Source organism: Acanthisitta chloris, unplaced genomic scaffold, assembly GCF_000695815.1.
Source record: "Acanthisitta chloris isolate BGI_N310 unplaced genomic scaffold, ASM69581v1 scaffold8288, whole genome shotgun sequence".
NCBI classification, from domain to species: domain Eukaryota; kingdom Metazoa; phylum Chordata; class Aves; order Passeriformes; family Acanthisittidae; genus Acanthisitta; species Acanthisitta chloris.
In genome coordinates, this window is record NW_008688650.1 from 64993 (window position 1) to 71037 (window position 6045).

Sequence of the window (6045 nt, forward strand, 5' to 3'; positions counted from 1 at the left end):
GTTCCTTTCTGGTTTTCAAATAAGAAAATCTTGCCAAATATTTGCTGGACATTGACAGACAATACAGAAGCAAAATACAGACAACAGAAACAAAACAGACAATATGGAAGCAAAATTAGACTTTGGACAAAAATAAGACAAAATGGCAATCAAAAGAAGAGGTGACTAATGATAAGACATCAGATAAATTATTTTTAAAAATGGACTTAATCACTGGTGGAGCAAAGCAGCAAGAGATGATGTTTGATGCAATTTCTAATTAAACAGTCTTGCTCTGTGGATCAACTCCAAGCACTGGGATGTGATACACTATCTCATAGGCTGAAAACTGGCTGACAGGCCATAAGCAAAGGGTAATGATGAGTGGCAATGTACTGAGTTGGAAGGGAAGTGTCCAGCTGTGTGCCAGAGGGATTAGCGTTAGTCACAGTTTTATTTAACATCTTTATTAATGACCTGGACTAAGGGATACACTGCAGACTCCATCAACTCTTAGATGAAACTAAATGTTGAAAACACCATAAATGACAAAGAAATTAGCACAAAGAAGCTAATAGAAGTGAGATATGTGGGCAGAAAATCTACAAACAAGATAGAGCATAGAAAACTAAAACCAATTATTTCCAGGGGAAAAAAATAACCCCAAATATGGATAGGTTCAGAGATAATAATGCCAACAAATTCTAGTCCAGTGCCAGATACTGAATTAAATGTTGCATAAGACAACAAAGAAGATCCACATATACTGAGGCTGTATTTTCACTGCTGTCATGGATGGGAAAGGTATAGGACAGTAACAATGTAATTTAACTGATGAAGCAGCATAGAGTTATTAGCACTCTAAAAAAAATGACAAAGGCTTTTGTGCTCGGGTTTAGGAGGTTTATTAGTATTTTTAACTGGGCCAAGAGGATGTAACACAATACCTAAAGCTTAGCCACACAAAAGAGGGCGACTTTAGAATAAAGCAAAAATAAATTGAATGTCAGGATAAACATTCTATCAATGAGGTCTGCTAGGATTAATCTCCCCCTTAAGTTTTAAGAGGTAGAACACTTGAGCACTTTACAGTTGTTCCAATTTGAAAAGAAAGATTCAAATATAAATCGGAAAGGATTTTTTTCCGCCCGGCGAGAGGATAAATAAGAGAAACTCTAGAGGTCTTTCTCAGTCTGGCTTGGATCAGCATCCTGTAATTCCTTACCGCAGAGGCGACCAACCCCGCGGAGCGCGTGGGCAGAAAACTGCGCTAAGCGGGGGAAAAAAAAATAATAATAAAGGCACTTAAGTGTAAGCAAGCAGCTTCCAGCAGCCTGGAATTAATGGAACCAAGCCCGGGCAGGAGTGGGATGAACAGAACAGCAGTGTTAGGTGCGCCGCCTAGCGGGCGCACGGGGGAATGCGCTTGGGGTCGGCTCTGAACGGCTCCTGGCTCGGACAGAGGGTTAACAGAGGGGGTGTCACCATAGGACTCCCCCAGGGAACAGGGTATTGATGAGAAATACGAAACAAAACGCCATGGAGTTGTTGTTGTTTTTTTTTTTTTCAGTGCAAAGCATCAGGAAAGCAAAGGCAGGTTTATATGCCTCTACATCACAAATGCTTCTAAAAAAAAGCTTGGCGTTCTGTGTCTAGCTTCCATCCTTGCTCCCCCAGCATGATGCCTGATCCCTCCTGGCTGGCAAACACTCCCGAGGCACTCACAGAGCGCACACAGCCAGCCCACGTCTACCCAGTACAGCCTGAAATCCTTACTGCTTGGGTTTATCCATCAGTAAGATTCCTGCAATGACAGCACTAAAGCTTTTTTGTTTCTGCTGTGCTGGAGAGCTTGAGTATTCCTTCAGTGGCACTCCAGACTATGTTACAATGAGCAGCGCTAGTGAAGGGACAGGAGGTGAAGGGATAAAAGTGACAATAGGAAGAGAACTTTTTCTTTAGTCAAAAGCTCACTATGGCAAAGATTTTCTTAAAAAACAAACAACACAACCTCAAACCAAAAACCCTTCCCAAGTCTCAGCTCTGAACAATTCCATAGTCTGTGCCATGCTTGAAACAAAATACGGACTCAAAATGCATGGACTCGTCTCTATTCACTCACTTTGCTTTCTTCAGGAAGTTTTCACTGAATAACAGTCCCAAAATAGGCCAGTCCATCCTGGAATGCAACTTTTAAACACCCTGGCCTCAGGAAGGGAGGTCTCAAGTACAGAGGCCATCTTGTTAAAGGAAGAAATCCCCAGCAGTGGGCCTGGCTGTGAGAATAAAGTCTTATTTATATAATAAATACTGCCATGTTGGGAAATTACGAAGTAGTAGTCCTATTTATGCAGAGCAGAATTTGTTTTCAACTGCACCTTTTCTTTCCAACCTAATTTCTCACAATACAACCCATTACGACAGAAGGATCTGAAAAAGCTTTTTATATCCTACCAAATATACACAAGGATAATTAGTTCTCTTTTGTTATTCCTCTGTAAGGGTTTATTATTGTGGAGAAGCTTTTGCAAATTGAAAGAGGTTGCATTGCATTCTGAAGGCAGAGCTGTTCTTGGTTTTTATTGTGTAGAGATAATTGAACAGAAAAGTTCAGGAAAAAAGGTGAAAATATAATTCATTATGAACTCTATAGGAAGATCAGATTACCACATCTTAATTCTTTTTAGACCAGTATTTTATAATTACATTCCACAGTAAGTTACGTCATACAATGTAAGTGAAGCTTCATACTAGATAGAAGCAAATGCCAATGCAAGTTTTGTTTCCTAACTTTATAAGCATTTCTAAAAATTTATAGATCCCATCTAGGAAATACTCTCTTTATAATCTTTAGGTAATTTGACAATCAGTCAAGAAATTCAGTGTTAAAGTCTCCAAAGAACTTAATTCACTTTAAGTGATAGTTATATTATTTCCCTCAAACACTTCCCTAAAGTAGCCTCTAACATTAGCCAATTCTATTTTAAAAATTTTAGGGATCTGACTTATACAATGAGCCTGCTGGGTTTCACTTTGTTGTTGCTGTTACATTCCACACTTTTTGCTAATTTCCAGTTAGACTGGGAATTAAAGAGCCATTGGCTCGTGTCCAATGTTGTTTCATTATCTTGCTCTGCTTTTAAATTTCACACCTTGTAAAAGCTGGTGTAGTCGGTCAGGTGCAATTATTTTGCCCCCAAAGTATCATCTGTGGCTTTTTGGGAGAGTTTGCGTTGGAGTTTTTTGCCTCTCTTCCTTCTGCCTTGCAGACATGAAGCTGGTTCTGTAGATATTAGAAAAGTATTATTCTTCCTTCTAGTAACCTCCCCTTATAAATTGAATTACGGTATACATTTTGAGGTATACTCTTTGAAGACTTTTAAACTCATATTCTCACCCTTCCATGCCAGAACTTCAGAATATATATAAACAAGATACAGGGCCAGACTGTGCCTGAAAGATGAAACAGTAGATAGCAAAAGCTTCATTGTGTTTAGAAAATTCAGAGTGTTCTCTTCCAATCTTGGAGCATGAAGTTCAATGTTGTGCTCTGGTTTACAGTTTCTATGGCAGTTTCTGTGTGACAAATTCTTTAATTTTCTTTATCTCTCAATCCCTCACTGATAAAATGCTGTAACAGGACTTCACATCAAGAGAAGTTTCAGAATACACACAAATCCTTCCAAGACCATATACATTGTTCTTCAAGGTGTATCTTTCAAAGGTACTAACACATTCATAGGAAGTAACTCTGTAATAAAACCAATATATATTTAAAACCAAAGGGCTGTATATTTTCTCCACAACGTGGGTCTCATGTTTATTGCCAACTACCCTTAAAACAGTTCTAAATGTGACATATTTTGTGTCATCAACAACCTTCAACAGATTAAATCAGGTAAAAGGTAAAAAGGGTTTCTTTTTTTAAGGTTGGAGATTGCAGAAGGTAAAAAGGATTTCTTTTTTTAAGGTTGGAGATTGCAGCTTTCTGAAACATGCCAACAAAGAAAGAAAATTTTTAGAATTAATCAGTCTATAACCATGTGTTAAGTTTTACAGCTGAATTCTAAACCCTTGGGAATACGATGTCTGTAACAGAAATGTTTATACATCCATAACTACACCTGTGCAAGTAAAAGTGCTCTAATACAGCACACAGATAAAGATTTACACTAGAAAATGAGAAAATCCTTTACATCTCAAATGTAAATGATACATAATTTTGAGGCACTGATTATTTCCTATTATAGTAGAACCACACATATGAAGGGCTGAACTCTACGTATTGTCATTGCTTTTGGTCTTTCAATCCCTTCATTTATGCTGAAATTTGCAAATCCTTTACACACAGAGCATTGAGAATGTATAAATATTTTTGAAGAGATTTCTTAGAATTTAAAAAGCTCTGGTCTTATTTAAGCCAGCCTGTGATGCAATCGTAACTTGTGTCAATTATGAAATCTCAGAGACTGAGGCTTTGTTTTAAGCAAGCTGAGATTTGTTCTTTTGTCATATTTTTCAAAACTAGAAATTTCATGCAATGTTCTTGAAGGAAATATAAGACAGCAACTTTTCAAATTTGAACCTATTACTGCAGTTATTAACTGCTATATTTTAGCAGTCTAACTGATGTTAAAATACAGAGAAAAATATGGTCCAGGCCTGCAGGATGGATGGAATACTATGCCAGAATCTATTCACGTGATTTACACAAATATATGCCTCTGAGTGAACACATTCAAATCAATATTAGATTCCTTGTTCTTCTTTCCCAATCCAGATCTAATTGCCTATGTTGTAATATAACAGCTTCTTCCAAGCTTTTGGATTTCATTAACTACTTTCAAAGAAAAAATGAACTTGCAAGTTTGTTCATTGTTAAAGGACAGAATACAGATAATTATAGTGACTTACTTTTTAAAAGGAAGGCTGCAACTCTAAGGAAATTACATTATACTAAGCAGTAAGATTGAAGTAGAGTCAAACATTGTAAGATACCTGCAAGGAGCAGCCAATCTTCCTGTTGCTCCCTCAACAGTAAACAGGAGATGGACTCTTCCACAAAAGGCACCAAATTAGGCTCCCTAATTTGGACTGGACCAGACTGGACTGTTGGAAGTCAATTAATTAAGTCATACTGGCAACACTTAACCTTTAAAAGTTAAGGCCTGCACTGGCCTCAGTGCCAGCTTTATGTATCTCATTGCAGGAATCAGAAAGTTCCTGCTAACCATGGAGGATCCAGTAGTACTGCAAAGCAAGCTCAGGGTCATAAAAGATGCCTGGCACTGCAGAAACACACATTTTGACTCAAAGGATGAACATTGTTGATGGTATCACATCCAACAGCTAACACTTAATTTTAACTACAATCCTGCTACGTTAAGAGACTTCTCTTCCGTCTGTCAACCACAATTTCAAAAGCTGTTGGGCATTTTTTTAAATGAAAAAATGGCTTTGTGTTTCAGTCCAAAACACTGGACCAAACTGGTTCGTGAAGGAGCAGATAGAGAAAAATAATAGAATGGCAAAGTGAGAATAAACCTCATCACATCTTGGGCAAGTGACGATGTTGTGATTTTGCAGTTGTAGACATACTTCATTGCTAATAAATTAGGCTATTGAAAAAGGATTTGGATTTCTACTCTATCAATAACTTTTTTCATTGTAACAAGGAAGTTCCTTCACCAAAACATTCTGTATCTTCAATTTCACTGGTGAACTCCTGTTGACTTATCTCTTGAACTCCATGGTAAACTAGCAACAAGACAGCCAGTTAGTTGCACAAATAAAATTATGAATTGGTATCAGAAAGAAAACAGCAATGCTGCTGCAGCAAAGGCTTAGCCTTTTTGCAAAAAAAAAATTGATTGAGAGTGGAGAAAAATTCAAACAGTTTTTCTGGCAAGACAAGTTGTTGAAGTAGCTGCAATACTGCTCATCCAACTCAAACTCTGAACGCTTTCTTCAAAATATAAAAGATATTAATAGCTCAAGACTGTGCAGCCCAATTATCCTGCCTACAAAGATTCTACTTGTGCTGAAAAGTCTTCAGATCATTGGTTA

General features: G+C 37.5%; 1 protein-coding gene across 1 annotated transcript in view; it reads right to left on the minus strand.

Moving 5' to 3' along the window:
• CDK14 (cyclin-dependent kinase 14) overlaps nt 1-6045 on the minus strand; it is a gene marked incomplete at its 5' end in the record, with an annotated part of 89825 nt that overhangs the window by 17786 nt on the left and 65994 nt on the right. The window lies entirely within an intron of this gene.